General features: G+C 38.1%; 1 long non-coding RNA gene across 1 annotated transcript in view; it reads left to right on the forward strand.

The window, feature by feature from the left end:
* Positions 1-639: 639 nt before the first annotated feature.
* Positions 640-16798, forward strand: part of LOC136991118 (uncharacterized) — a 53515-nt gene continuing 37356 nt past the window's right edge. Inside the window, exons 1-2 of the long non-coding RNA XR_010883150.1 lie at positions 640-660; positions 7076-7138. This is a non-coding gene — a long non-coding RNA (uncharacterized lncRNA). The remainder of the gene's footprint in view (positions 661-7075; positions 7139-16798) is intronic.

Below are 16798 nucleotides of genomic sequence, written 5' to 3' on the forward strand. Positions count from 1 at the left end.
TGGTTGCTGCAGCCGGGGCTGCCCCTAAACTTCCTGTCTCTGACCAGTTCTTTCATGTTTGTAAGTATGACATCTAGCAGAGTGCTTCCCTTCTTTGGCTCCATGATGACTCATGTCAGAAGGTCATCATCAATGCACTCTAGAAACCTCTTGGATTGCTTGTGCCCTGCTGCATTTCCCCTCCAGCAGGTATCGGAGAGGTTACAGTTCCCCATAAAGACCAAGGCCTGCAAATGTGTGGCTTCTCCCAGCTCTCTGGAGTAGGCCCCATTTTCTGCTTCTTCCTAATCAGGCGATCTGTAGCAGACACTCACCATAATGTTGCCTCCATTGGCCTGCCCTCTAAACCTGACCCATCAGCCCTGAGCTGGCCCCTCTCCCATCCCCAGGCAGAGCTCCATGCATTCCTGCTGCTCTGACACATACAGGATGACTCCCTCCCTCACCTTCCTGCCTGCCCTTCCTAAAGAGCCTGTATCCACCCACTGCAGCACTCCAGTCATGTGAGCTATCCCACCACATCTCTATGATCCCATTGAGTTTATAACCCTGCAGCTGCGCTCAGACCTCTAATTGCTCCTGTTTATTCTCCATGTTGCATGCATTAGCATATGGGAACTTCAGAGAGGCAACCAGGCATGCTGATTTCCCAGGAAAAGGGTGAGAGCTTTCCCCATTGTGCTGTCCCTTAGGCATTTCCTTTTGTGTGCATTCATCTGGGGTGGGCCCTTTCTGCTCTGTTTGGCTGATTTTGAGATGATAAAAAGTATTGTTTGTGTGAAAATGTTAAAATGAAGTTTAATGCACAATTTTAGGTATTTAAAATGCCGGATGGATCTAAACACTAATTTAGCACTGGTGTAGAATTCAGAAATATATGCAAATACTCATTTTCAGCTCATTACTCAAATGGGAAAAGTGACATCACTGAGTATGCTGAAAACTGAATTACAGCAAATGCCTAGCCATTACCAAGGCCTTGCTTCCATGGAATCTTATATTGAGGGTTGTTAAGTTATTTTTAATGTGTAGCTGACAGACCTGGCTAGCTGCTTACATTATTTAAAAGAGAAAAGATGACTTGGCTTGATAGATTAAAAGCTATTTCATGAACTGAAACAGATTTTTTTTTTCCTAAACATACTAATCAGCCTGCAAATGTTTTTATGCTATACTTTAATATGATTATTGTAAATGAGGTGGAATAGTCCATCTAATTCTAAATTGCATTATTACTCCCTTAGTAGTTTTCATGACTTAAAAGAAAAGAAAACTTGTGTTCTGTGTGCTATTATGTATGTGCTAAATATGGCAGCTGATGAGAGAGGGGAAAAGAAAACACTTCTTTGCTTCTAGACTTGATGAAGTTACTATATACAATATTCTAATGCTTTCATGAGATGATATTTCCAGTCTGCTACAAGATTGTCATCCACATCAAGATTAAATAAATTACTGTATTTTGATATAACAGAGAGAGAAAAAGGTCTTAGATTTGTCTGAGTATGATACCTCGAGGGAATTCTTATAATAGTATCTCGGTTTGTAATACATATGATCTATTAATTTAGTTAGCTATATTGCTTGTATATGATAATCTTGCCTTTTTCCCTAAGCAGTATGAGAGAGAGGTAGTATACATTTGATATATAAATGAGTATCAGAAAATATATTTTGTTTATTTTATTTCTGTGGTTAAATGATGCCAAAACTTCTTTTTGTTATTTTTCCATAAAGTTAAATAAATATATATCTATATAAATTTAAAAGAATAGTGGTTTGATGCGTTAATCTTGTATCATTACAGGACTGATCACCTCTAAAACATGAACCTAAATACTTATTTTCCATCAGACTCCATAAGGCTTGATAGGATGACATTAACATTAGGAGGGACTACCATGATAAGGGTCTCCCAAGAGCAGATGATTTATCTGCTTATTTATTATTCAAACTTTGTTACTTAACTATGGCACATCTGCTGTTCAGATATACCACTCCAGCTTTAATCCCTTCTACCCTGTCTCTATGTCTTCCCTCACTCCATATCTCAGATTAATTAATGAGAGCTGGAGACCAATATTTTTTGCCTAGCCAGTTGGGCTCTATGAAGGTCTGTTGTTTCATTACTTTTAGGATATTCTAAAAGACCATGTGTTTTAGAGTACATTTGACTACCGTAACTGCAATGGATGGGCAGACATGACAATTGGTTTTAGTGCAGTGCTGAATTCAGCTGGACATCTGAGTTTGTGTTCTAATATACTTGTCTACACATTCTCCTGGAACCCATAAGTTCTGGAAGAAATATACTCTGAGGGCTGTGAGTGAAACCTGACCAGATCTGGTCTGTTTGGTATCATGTAAGATTTAATTGAGCTGAGTAAGTGCAAGTGATCTGCAAATCCACTTAAATATGTCTGCACTACAGATGTCTGTATTCTAAAAAAGCTAATTAACAGCATGGCATAAATGCACTCAAGTCAAGCTAGGCTGCAATAAGGTCCTTGCAATCCAAAGCAGAGGAGAAGACAACATCCAAAAGTGCTTTGTAGGCGTCAGCCAAATCCATCTGTGATTGTTAGCCTTCTGCCAGCTATGCATATCCTGAAAAAGACTTTTGCAGATGTTGGGCTTTCTCTGTGTCATGCTCCTCTTATTTTCTGAGTACAAAATCCAAGAGTTATATTATCCCACTATTCCATATAAAAGAGAGCTGAACATGGAGGAACAAAAATGAGCATAGTCAGGTTTGGAGAAAGAATATAATATGGAAGGGAAATCAACATGATTATGTCATACCTCTGAATAATCATTCATAAACCCTTGAAATTATGAACATTGTATAAAAGTATGTGTCTGATCTACCCAGTGGTACAGGAAACTGTGCAGGAATACCCAATGTACGCAGAAAAAACTTTAAAAAATAAAGGAGATGTAAAGCTTGAAAGTACTGATTAAAATATTCTTGGCTTATGTATTTGGTATAAGCACAAAATTTAAATTGTTTGTAAACCCTTCCAAGATACAAGTCTGTTTTTTACAATCCTGTATAATTAAAAATTATTGTAGGCTCTGTAAAACTTACATGTCTCTACACTCAAAACCGTGGGAAGCTTTCACTATAACTCTGTGATAGATTAAAATATTTGATAGGACTCAAGGTGAATGAAACTGACCAAAAGTAATGAATTATCATTTTCTTAAGGTGATCTGAGAAACCACCTGGAATGCGATTCTTATATAAACTGTTTAATTTGAATTCAAAGTCACACCTTTGAGGTACTTGTCACTGACAAATACTCTCTAGAATATTTGACAAAAGGTTAGGGGAGCAAAACTCAGATCAATTTTGAACAGTATATCACACAGAGCAGAGGGAAAGATTGAAAAGTTTGATCACAGAGGAAATGCAAATTATGAATCCCGGAACTTCTTAGAATGAAATTACACAAACAATAATTAAAATTATTACTGGAAGGTAGCCACCTTTAGTAATTTCTAACATACTTATTGCAAAGTAGTAACAGCAAACTATTCCTAATATGAAAAAAAAAGCTCTCAGTGATTAAAAATTTTAAAGATTAAAAATATTAAATATGATTGAAAGCATCATAATTAAGAAGTAGTCAATATGTCTTGTACGTGATAGAATTATTTATCAGGCAAAGGAACCCTTGAAACACAGAAAAGAGGAAAAATAAAGGATACAAAATAATGCGGTATTCCTATTTATTCATTTTAACTGATAACCTTCCATTTTTTGAGATAGCTTTAGAAGAAAATGTTGCATCTAGGTAGATGATGATGCATATCAAATCTATTTCTGAAAGATTGCTACGCCTCTAGTATAATAGTGATATCTAATAATAAGGTGCAATTTAGGGAACAGGAGTTCAAGCAATTTTAGTTCAGTTTAAGTTTAGATATATAAGGTGGAGTTAATGCCTACCTGTAATAATTTACACATTTACAAGTTGATTAGTTATTCTTTTCTCTGGAGATGAATAAGCATTTCCAAAGAAAGATTCATCTTATTCTTAAATAAGCATTTATAATAAAATAGATTAAACACCTTCTGGAGATCACCAGTCTCAAATGTCTAAACTTAGGTACTTACGATGTCTGGTCCTATTATCACAATCCAAAACATCCAAAAAAACTGAGAAAATAGAATGAAAGTATTATAACAGCTTCTGAAAAAAGCTGTGGAATCCTGGTCTGATTCTACTGAGTTTTTAAATTGCAGGATGTTACCAATGAAGTAGCCTGTTTGTAATAACAATGACCTTAGAAGAACATGTGCTAGCATGTGCTAGCATGAAGAAACAGATATAAACCAGCTGGTGAAACAAAGAAAAAATCAATAAGTACTGCAGAGAAGTCACTAATTCATGAAGACTTTATACTATATAGCAGTGATCATAATCAGTGCTCAGTTCTGAGCACACTCACCACTCTATGATCAGTTGAGCACACTGATCATAATCAGTGTGCCCTGGTTGACCACACAGCACTGATATCAAATAAAATTGCCCAGCTGTCATATAAAGTTGTCCTTTTCCCCGTCTTCTCTCCAATGAACATATTCTTCAGATTAAGAGATAATTCCTTTTCCTGCAGAACACAGAGTGATTAGGGGCAATACTTTGCCACTTTGCCTGAAAATGTGTAATGTAACAATTATGAGTTGCTGCTGAAATTAATGAGATTACAACAACTATACTATATTTTAGTAAAGACGTAAGTCTAAGAAAGAACAGTTTTGAACTTACTTTAAGAGTGTACATTTAGTAAAGTTGGTAGCTTGGTTATGGGCTTTGGAATTTTGTGACATATATGCATGCACACACACACACACACATATGTATATATAACTAGATGTGTATAGGCTGTTAAAAAATGTGTTTGGTCTGTGAAATTATGTGGTACTGTGAATCATACATTTAAGGAATGTTTTCTGAAGGGACATAAGCTAACCATATGCACCAACCTCTCCAACAGCCATTAAGAGTGACTGCTGCAGTACTTCTTGTCCAAAGCTAGTAAGTCCTTCTATGTGGTGGAGTTTAAACACTATGCAATACAAAAATAGCTGCACATCTTCCAGTCAGCTCAGAGTGAAGGCAGAATAGGCTTTTATTGCCTGCAGGATATTATATAGACTTTGTCGTGTGCAGTCCCATACAGAGAGGTTGGGAGAAAGGCTGAGCTGTACCACATTCTTCTATGTCAAAATCTTTGGGAAATTGTCACTGGTCAGAATAGTTTTTTTTCTCATGCATCTTATTCCCAAAGGGGTTATTAAAAGCTAATATCTGCATTATTAGGCATTTACTTACCCTTAAAAGTCTAGATAATTTACACAGGGTCGCAGAGAGAACCTGTAGCATGGTAAAGAATTAAACTAAGATCATTCAATCAGCAAGTTATAGACTAAACCGCTAGAATACTCTGTTTCTTTCTACTGGCTTAAACTGAATGAAAACCGTTGTTGGTGTTACCACTGATTGCACTTAAAGAAAAGATGTAGGAAAAATAATTGCAATCATAATTGCCTCCTAGTTTTGGAAAAGAACTTTTTGTTTTACAAATAAGTGTCTTTCATTTCTACTTACTTGTTAAGTTTGACCAAAATGCATGTAATTACTTTCTTTTGCCACAGGCAAAACAGCCATAATAAGATGTGTAATATATTTTAATCTCATATTTCATGTTAGAAATCTAACAGGAAGAAAATGTGAAAGGATAGTCATTCGAGGCTTGCATAGCTCATTAATTAGATATAGAGTAAGTCTGCAGTAGTTGCTTATGCTATTTATGAAAGTCTTATGAGCTTGCATGGCACTGTGCTTTTCAGATGTCATTTCAGTTCATTATACCCTGGTGTCCCAGAATTGTCCAAGTTAACCAAGAGCTGCTTAAAGACAAGAAGAACAAGAATATCATTATTATTCACCCTCTCTTCTTTCAAGTATGAAAGTTCAGGCACCTAGAAGCTGCTGGAGAATAAAGTACCAAGAATTCAAGCTCTACTTTAAACTTAAAGGAATGTTTTTGATGAACTGGAACCTGAATTAATCAATTTTAGAAATAATTAAAATTTAACTTGAAGCTTCATATAATGTAAAAGCATAAAGAAAGAAATGTCAAGCCTCATACAAAATGAAATATAACTCAATTCAGATCAACAAATAGTTTCTATTGTGACTCAGTGAGCAGCTGATTTTACTGCTATCATTCAAAGGCTTTTTGACATGAAAATTAAAATTATGAAACACAGTACCTCCTGATCTCAAACCATTTGTTGTTGCATGATTTTTTGCCAGCAATACTGAATGTGTTGTAGCTCTAGATATCACACAGTGGTGCTAGAAAAATGATGTGGCTTTTTTGATTTCTGGTCTTAATTACTGGAGGACAAACTGCTCCCACCAAGAACATTCATCTAGAAGTTTATGAAATACCAGATTTACTCCTGCACAGATAATTTTAAGCTCCATCTTAAAACAAGGGTACCTGATTTGTAGTCCATATGAAATGTTATTTTAGACCCTCATTTCTAACCTTACTGTTAGATATTTTTTGAGTTTCTGCTCTAGCTTTTGCTCCAAGGGTGACCTTTATTAGTAGTAGCCTTTTCCTTCCCCATACTTAATTCAAAATATTTTGATGTAGAACAATAAAATCAGTGGAAACCTAAGAAGTTGACTTTGTGCCGACACAGTGGCAAGAGGGGTAATACGTTTAATAAAAGTCGTTTTAACCATCAGAATCAAAAGCCAGGAAAAAAAGTATATATCCAATGAGTTTATTACTTGCTATGGACTTTTACTCTTGTTTTCCAGGAGAATCATTACCAATCTTGTCCCTGTCTGTTGAATGTTATCTGAGCCATATCCACCCTAGCATACCTATTATTTAACAAAATACACTTGCAGTTTGAAATTCTTCCTAATTAATTGATATATGATACAGCTTTGTAAATTATAAGGAGTCAGCACAAACATTTTTAGTTCTGTGAGTGACAGGCTGGGGACATCCTAATAATCCACCTTTCTTTCTTACCTTTTAGGAGTCATATTTACGTATATGTTAGATTCTGAGGCACAGGCTTTCTATATTATATGACTGCACAGTGAGTATCATTTTCTAGTTTGATAACAAAATCAAAAAGTCAAAACACATTGCATGTTAAAGGAAGCTATAATGAAAGTTCAAAATGTCTGTGTGGAGAATAGGAAGGTAATTACAAAATTTCAGAACTGCTACATAATCTTAAAAACTGATTAAGTTACTCAAAGCAAAAGTGGACAACTTAAGTTTCATTTCTCTTTTAAATTTTCCGAAACTGAGAATATTTTTAAAATATATAAAATTGTGAAACTTGGATATACAAGAGAATTGAATAGAACAGTAAAATAAATGCATAATTTTCATAGCAACTATAAGTACTACACAAAATGATGCCTATCCAGTATTTAGAGGAGGGACTCTTTCTCAGTGATCACAAATTAATAGTCTTTAAAATAATATAAAATCATCTGCTTACAGAAAGGTCAGAGAGGAAAGCATTTCTAGTTTAACATATTATTCATTTTTTTCTTGTGAGGCAGATAAATATTTTATTGTGAAGAATGACATTGTTCTTACCTGAGCTTTTTGTTCCTATTGTGCCTAATGACAAACAAAGAAAAACACAGAACTGAGTTCTCTTAGTGATAGTGTAATTTTCCCAGTTGCCAGAAGTACCTTATGGTGTTGGGGCCCTTGCGGTGCTTCAGAACAATAATCTATATGAGAGAGTATGGAACTAACACTGTTTAGGATTAATTGCTTAGCACAACTTGCTTAGCATTAGTAGCTAAATTTGCTGAAGCCTTAGGCCTCAGGCTATAGCCACTGCTACGTGCTTTGAAGTAGTCCACCAAGGACACTGGTGCAGCTGGGAATGATACATCCTGAGAAAGTACAGATAAGCTAGCAGAAGCCAGTGGGAACCAAGGTTAAGGGTAAGATAGCTTTGCTAAACAAGTAGCAAGGTACAAGGCATGACCGCTGCGTGCGTGATCGGTGCCATGATTGGCTCCCTGTGACATAATCTGCATGGTGATTGGCCTAGCAAAGTGTACGACTGCACAAACATATATAAGATGGGCAAATTGCTGAATAAAGTTGGAATTGAATCTGCATTCTGTGACTGCGTATGATTCTTTCCCGTCACTCCCGCGGGCCGCGACATCATGGATCTCTTCCTAGTAAGATATATCAGTTGTAATATCACTTCATTTCTCATTTTCCAGATCATGTCCATGAAACAGAGCTATGGGAAAAAGCATTTATTGGTTTTCTTTCAAAAAATTAGTCTGACTTTTTTTAATTGAAATTAGCTGCTTTCCCAAAATAAAAGCTTTCTGTTTTGTTTCCTCCAACAATAAGAGCAACAATGAAAATTCGGTTTTCTCATAAGAAAATTGACTGTAAAATTTGTTTGAGAATATTTTTGACTTCTTTATGTGAATTAAGTCATCTTCTGATTAGCATTAATAAAAGATGGTATTGATTTTTCTGCCTGTTAAGACAATTTTAAAGATAGAAAATAGAAAAAAAAATCTTCATAATCCATCCATTCTTTATTTTCCTCTCTCTCATAATGATTGAGCTTTTTAATTTTTTTTCTTAATTCCTGTTTTGGTAGCTACCTACATCACTTCTTTTGTTGAGTGTGAGTGAACCTTAGCATCAGTGTCTAGAAATCTGGATAGTGACTGTGTCTGAAGATCTGTAGCTAGGTGAGACAATGATCATCATTGGCAGGCAAAAGCCATATGTACAGCCTCAGCACTTCTGTACAACAAATTTTACCATGTTTGATCTAATGTGTAATAGGTCAAAGTCTCCCTGGAAGCAGTATGGTTACTGTAGTCCCCACACATGGTGTTTTGCATAGGCAAGTCTGTGCCAAAAAAAAAAAGGCATTGTTCCTGTAAAGAAGCATCTGGAAATAGCCTCTGTTGACAAAACAATCTAGGATGCTCTGTGTGGGTTACCTTCTTTTTCTTTAGAAAATGGGGACTTAACTGCACACCATAAGAATCATTGTGCTATTAGCAGTCAGCCTTTAGGCTTTTCCTGTTTTTTCTCCTCTCCCTAATATGTTGCTGGGTATATATCTACCATCTGATAGGAGAGCCTTCTCACTCCCCTCCTCCCCATGGTTGTCACTACCCACAAGTGTATCTGTCCAACAGCCACCTCTCAGGGGACACTTGGGAACGAGGGCGAGCAGGAGCGGGCTCAGTGAATGGCCTTGGCTGGCCCATGGGCAGTAAGGAGAGACCTCCCTGATCTCCTTCACAGCTGTGAAATTCACTGTAATGACCTACCTACCTCACTAGAGTAATCTTACTGAGCGCAGTCATCGGCCTTTGAAAGTAGTGTCAGTTTTCCTTAGGCTTTAATAGAAGCATTTTAGAATCAGCTGGTGAGTTAGTGGTGAACAGGGGCACATACACAAAGGTACCTCAGGGAATCATGATCCCCATTCCTCCCTGCTAAACTGCTTCCAGTGCTCAGGCTAGCTCTTTTACAGCTTAGTCAGACCTCTCTACATCACAGCACAGCATATACTGCAGGCAAATGCTTGGAGTTGACTTCTTTTAAGCCCTAGCCAAACAGGATGCGTAAGAGTGCCAGGTGCTCAGTGCTATGACTCTAAAAAGGTCGTGAGCACTTACAGCTCCCATTGACTTCAAGGGCAGCTGAGGATGTTCAGCATCTCTCAGGAAGAGCTCAGCAATTTACAGGAGATTAGAACTATATTTTAAAAACATTCCTCCCCTTCCCTTTTCTTTCTTAGAATGGCATGTTATTCCTACAATATTTATTACCTTAATTTGATATCTAATAGCAGCTTTAAATAGTCATGAGCAAAACAGTTCTGAAAAATAAATAAATACAAGTTTTAGTAAGAAACAGAAGGAAAATGTACATTAAGATCTAATTATAAGAAAAAAGTGAGACTTGGCAAAAGGCATCTGTGATTTGTGATTCTATCATTTTATAAAGCTTCTTTTAATGGATTAAAATCATTTCTGGCAGCTTTTCCCCTTATGATGCCACAAATCCAGACTAAGCCCAAATCTCTACTTTAGGGAAGATAGCTGTTGGAAATGCTAACACAAAGCTCTAAATAGGAATAAGTAAAAGTAATACCATGATAGCTTCATTTTTTTTTAATTGCCAAAGTATTTCATAAGATGCTGTGCATGTCTGTAAAATAAGCTTTTCACTTCTTTGCAGCTATTATGTAGGTACCTAAAGAAAAAAAAAATCTATACAGATAGTTTTGCAAAGTATTACTCACTATCATACCTCCATAATGAATGGAAAAATATGTACTTCATTTTCAATGAAATACAATAAAGCTTTTGAACAAGCCTGGGAATCTATAAGTCAGATATCTATATGTGTTTTTCTGAGACATATATAAAGCAGCACTCTAGGAATCAGCCTCAGGAGAAAAAAAAGGTGCTTTGATATAATTATTCTGCCCTTTGTAAATTGTTTTTTTTCTGTTAGTTTGTTAAGGTTAGAGTCAACATTAATAATCCAAGAATAATGTGCACAAAAAGTGTTTCTACCACGTATGCTGGTGTCTTAAAATGTCAAACCACTACTGTAAATCTGTATGCAAAATATGAAAGAAGAACATTATGCTCTTCTTAATTACTAGCATAAATATGCACCATTCCACTGGGGGGGGGGGGGCAGAGTGATCTAATCTTTCCAGAAATATAATTGGTATAATGTCAGAGCATGCTTATTTTCCACAGATTATGACTATACCTCCAGAAAACTGGACATTTATAGCTATCTGGTGAACTTAAAGGGGTATAGTTTGTATAAAAATGCAATGAAGAGGTGTCAGAATGTGTCAGAAAGTTTTGAAAAATCAAAACATATATATATGTACACAAGATAGGCAGTATAAATATAAGATATATCATTCCATATCATCTTTTGTTTTGTAGATCTATAATAGATCATGGAATACATAAAATATATAGTAGATCAGCTACTTTAGTAATGGAAACACCTCAGGGATATATTGTGCCACATTCTCAAATATAGTTATGATCCCACTGTGCCACTCAGCTGCTATAAATGAACCATAACCTAGTTGCAAATGACTGACAGAAGATTTCCTTATCTTAGGTAAATTCTTTTCTGATGTATATGTAGCATTGCTGGGCACTGGTTTTATCCCTTTGCTGGGGAAAACTACATCATAAGAGTAAGAAAGTTCATGATACAGTTTTGTTACACTGTTTCTTTATTGGCATAAGCACCCTACCAGAGTTCAGAAGCTCCTGAGAGTACCCATAGGACTAGAGCAAAGGATGGCACTCGAAAGAACCGAGCCAGGCTGCGCTCCCTGATGTCTTTTATCCCCTGTGATGAATCAGTCACAGGTGAAAAAGTTGTTCTGGAAGGAACTTTGCTTCATGTACTTCCTTTTTTTTTCTTTAAAAATTAAATGTATTATTTTCCAAGTCAAATTTTAAATCTGTTTTTATAAAGCCACTGTGTTACAAACTGTGCTAATTACGTAAATGACGTACACCTCCTGTGTTGTTTCTGAACACTTTTTTTTTTTTTTAATACGGGGATTTTCTCTAAGAGGCTGTCAGCATAGCAAAGATGTGAGCTTTGTGTTAGGAAAACAGGTATGTTCTGTATAGTTTTGTGTCTTTTTTTTCAGATGCTTTTCCCTAATGGTCTTTGTCATACATCTTGTTTTGCCTCTTCTGCCTATTTTGAGATCTCTCTTTTGTTTCCTGCACTACTTCTGAAAACAAACAAAAAAACCCAAGGTCATGTGGTTTTGTTTTTCATTGTTGTTGTTTTGTTTTGTTTTGTTTTGAGATGGGGAGAGGGTGTGGGGCAGGAGGAGTGATGGAGAGAGAAATAGCACCTGTAAATTACCTATTCCGAGTGGGTTGGTAGTATCTTGTTCACCTTTTGTGTGCCTGGTACTTGTGCTAGGAGAGCCTTTGGGCAGTAAACAATGAAATAAGAGCTGCTGTTTAGAAACAGTGAGATTTATTTTTCCAGATGTAGTGTACTTATGGACAAAGCTTTACAACAATAAAATGCTCTATGTCATATACTCTCTTTTCTACATTTGGCATTCCCCTCAAGTTCTTTTTTAGATATCATTTGGCATTTTCCCCACTGAATTGCTAAAGCTGTAAATAATATTTTGTGTTACAATGTAAGATAAATATGATATTTCAGGTATGTTTTCCTGTGAATGGATGATGATGTGGAATGTGTCAAGACTGATGGGGGAGTGCTGTATGGACCATCATGGATGGTTAAGGAAAGCGTCATAATTTGGTGTCTTATTCCTTTTGCATGTCTGCAAGGTCACCCATAGTTAGTTCAATCACTTTAAAATGAGGATTAAAGTCCGTTAAAGGAAAGTTTGGCAGAACCCTTGTTATGGGTAAACGCGACAAATTGACAACCACTCGGGCCGGGTTGCATAAATTCCAATTTAATAGAATAATTGAGCAAGTCACAAGTAAGCAAAACAGCGCTGGGCGGCCGGGGAGTCTCCTGCTCCACCAACGGCGCGCGCGATCCCCCGCTCACAGTCCCCTTATATGCCTGTAACTTCTGTGGTTGCGCCGGCTGTTGCTGGGGGGGGTCGGGATGAAAGCTGGCGTCTTCCTCTGCGTTGTACGTGGTGCCTTTCAGGTCACGCGCATACATTTCACAATACAATATCACTCTGCTGACTCAGTACAATCACTGTGGTGATAGCCAGTACTTAGCACCTAGTTTCATGGTAAAATCACTTCACGAGTTGATGTAACAAATTATTACCTATCACAATCCCCCCTTTTTGTTTTGGTCCTTTTTAATTTGTTCATCAAATCGAACAACAGCCTCCTGTGCCAGGAGGAGCATAGGGTTATGCTTACTCTCATCTTCATTCAGTTGTTCATATTGACTTCTTATCAACAGTAGGTGGGCAGCTTCGAGTCTGCTTTTAGCTAAGTTAATTATTCTATTTACTATACACGGTCCGAAGGTCAACACAAGTACTAATAAAGCCAATGGACCCGCGATTGTAGACAATAGGGTTGTTAGCCAGGGAGAATGACTGAACCATGATTCATACCACCCTTGCTGGGCTTCTCTTTCCTTTTTACGTCTTTCAAGGCCTTCTCTCAGTTTCGCCATAGTATCCCTGACAACTCCTGTATGATCTGCATAAAAGCAACATTCTTCTCCTAGGGCTGCACACAATCCTCCCTGTTGTAAAAATAAAAGGTCCATCCCTCTTCTGTTCTGTAACACCACTTCTGATAGTGATGTTAACGACTTTTCTAAGGCGGTGATGGATTTTTCTATTCGTTCTAAGTCCTCGTCCACAGCTGCCCTTGGGTGCTAAGGCTCTGCTGTTGTATCACTAAGGAGGAAATTCCGGTTCCCGCTCCCACTGCCCCGAGGCCCAGTAAGGTGGCTATAGTAATCGCGGTGACTGGTTCCCTCTTTACTCGGACCGGATGAGGGGTGTCCCAATGATCGTACATCACTTTTTCCGGATGGTACAAGATCCTGGGGACTACTTCTACTTGTATACAATATTCTCGGGACTCATTAAGCACCCTTAAGGAGACACAAGGAGTCAGGCCGGTTTTTGAGCATATCCATCTAGTTCCTTTGGTGGGAATAGCCCATCCATTTTTAGGGATGTGGTTTTGCAATGATATAGATCCACACAGCTTTTTCTTTGATTTTGGCACTTTGCCAATACACATTCCTATTCCTGTAACTTGCTCCATAGTCAATCCCTTCTTCTTATCTTCCCATTGACACTGTGAAGCTGGATCATTGCTTAAGGTATATGTTATATTTACTCCTATTGCTTCATAAAAAGGGGGTCTTATGTCGTAGCATAACCAGCAATGGGTAGTTATACTAGGGGTTGTAGCATTTAATACTTTGTAGGTTGCTTGCACAACCTTCTACAGAGGATTGTCTATCCTCTCTGTGGCTTTACTTTCTGAGATTACAACAGTATCTTTCGAGGTGGGGTGATTCATAGGAATACTTGTCGAATTCATGATCGCACCCGTTGGTTGGATTCCTGATTCTACTCCCTTAACAACTAAATTCGGCCCTATTGCTTGAGGAGTAGGTCGCACACTTTCTTTCTTTATGAAAATTAATCCGCCTCTATCGGTCCCGGTCTCCCAGTACCAGACTCCCCAGGTCTTTCCCAAGAACCATCCCGGATCTTCCGGACGGGTGATATTTATCATTAAATATTTACAAGTTCCCAGGGGGGTATAGTGGGGACTTCCCCGATACCCCAGCTGGAAATCCTCTTTAGGGGGGATACACCCAGAAGGCCCCCATTTTACTGATAAAAACTTATCTGATCCTGCTCCTGGAGTCCAATCAGAGGCTATAGTTTCACATCCCCAATAAGCACAATAATAAGAGTTTACAGTATCCTTGCCCAGGATTAGAACTAGGACAAAAGTAAAACCCCATATGATCTAGACATGGTTCAATAGGCACCAACTCACATAAAGTAGCTGTGAATGTAGGACTCCCGGGTACACTTCGTACTTGGATCACTGTTTGATCCTCCCACCTTATTAATGACCACTTAAGGGGTTGGTGTATATTATGTTCCCCCTTTGATTCGTCTTCCTAATAAGCCTAGCACAATCATCTTCCAGAGGAGTAGTGGACCCGTGGCTGGGCTAACGGATATTTTACGAACCCTTAATGCCTTGGAGGGGCGATCCGTGATGCCAAGTGTCTCTGGGACTTTAAAGAGTCTGGGCCTTACAATTTTGGGTATCCCTGCTTAGGAGGTGGCTTGTCGGCCTTGATCCCCACAGTTTCTATACGTCTCTGTCTCCTCTGCCTACTCTTTTGCTCAGAGCAGCAGGGTGTACCGTCTTCTCGACAGCAGCCGTATTCTTCAGGGGAACCTCCTGTATGAGCTTTTTGGATTTTTAAACGCTTCCCAGTTCTCCAGAGTGACACTCAACATACGGCACGGTCCACCTACAATTGGTGTTTTCAATTTTGGCCTTATGTGATCGGGGTGGTTGGCGTAGGTACAACCTTTCTCTGGTTGTACCCCTTTAGCAAAAGCTTCCCACCATTCCACCGATCTTTTCTTGAGATCCCTTTTTAATGTCAAATGGGTCAATTTGCCATAACAAAGGCGACAACTGCCGCTAGGGAGGTACCCGTGCTACCAATGAGTCCACTACTTCTCTTTACAAATCCTATATTTATAACACACAAAGGGATAACAAATACAATGTGAGGTTTTACAAAATGTGGTCTTACTTATCGAGGTTTCTAGGTTTCTTCTTAAAGGTTACTTTTAAATTGTCCGGGTTTCCAAAGGCTTCCCACGATGATTCTGAGATCGGCCCTTTAATTCTGCTGGCATGTGTCCATCCTCGCTCTGCAGTGCGAATAGCAGTGTCTGTGGTAAGCAAGACAAGGAAAGGTCCCTCCCAGCGGGGAGTCAAGGATGAGTCTTTCCAGGTTTTAATTAAAACCTTGTCTCCAGGGTTAACTCGGTGAATGGCTACATCTAGTGGAGGTCTCTGTACTATTAGTCCTTTCTTTATCAATTCTTGTCTTCTCTTCATAAGCTCTGTAATATATTTCTGTAATAATCTCTCTTCTGCTTTAGGATGTTCTTTTGGTATTTCTAAATCATATGGCATCCCATATAACATTTCAAAAGGGGAGACTCCTGTGTCAGTTCTGGGCTGAGTTCGTATATTCAACAAGGCTAAGGGTAAACACTTGATCCAATTCATCTGGGTTTCCATCATTAGCTTCGTTAACTGTTTTTTTTTTATTTCCCCATTCATCCTTTCTACCTTTCCCGAACTTTGAGGATGCCAAGGAGTGTGATGCTCCCACTTGATCCCTAAAGGATCTAATGTTTCTTTAATGACTTTGGATGTGGCCCCCTGTCTGAGTCTATGACCGATACATTCCCATACCGGGGTATGATGTTTTCTAGCAATATCTTGGCTACCAATTTCGCAGTAGCTCGGGCTACGGGAAAGGCTTCTATAAAGTAAGTTAAATGATCTACTATAACTAATAGGTATTTATACCTGCCCACTTTCGGGAGTTCTGTAAAGTCAACCTGTATTTTCTCAAATGGCCTCTTGGCTATTGATCGTCCCCCTGGGACTTTTTCTCTGAGGTGTTGCTTGTTAACCTTCTGACAGGTCAAACATTCTCCCACTAGTCTTTTTGCTATGTCATATATTCCAATGCACATATACTTGGTTCCAAACTGGTCTACTAATGCTTGCACTCCCCAATGAGTCTGTCGGTGGAATTCTTTCATGATTCTCCAAGCCACACCTTTGGATACAATTTCTCTATCATTGGGCAACACCCATTTACCTTCTTTTTCTAGGGCTCCTATCTGTCGTAATTTATCTGTTTCCTGTTTAGTAAAACTCATCCTGGTATCTAGCTTATCTTGGCCCTCTTTTCCTTCAGACAATAGGTGTAAAGCTGCCTTTCTTGCCTCTTCATCTGCTAGATTATTTCCCCTTATGTGGTAAGATGTGCCCTTTTGATGGCCCCTAACGTGTACTACCGCGATTCTCCGAGGTCCCCTCAGAGCTTCTAAAGTTTTTCTAATTAATTTTTCGTGCACTAAATTCTTCCCTTGCGAATTAATCAGTCCTCTTTCTTCCCATATTTTCCCAAATGTATG

Source organism: Apteryx mantelli, chromosome 1 (assembly GCF_036417845.1).
Source record: "Apteryx mantelli isolate bAptMan1 chromosome 1, bAptMan1.hap1, whole genome shotgun sequence".
Lineage (NCBI taxonomy): Eukaryota > Metazoa > Chordata > Aves > Apterygiformes > Apterygidae > Apteryx > Apteryx mantelli.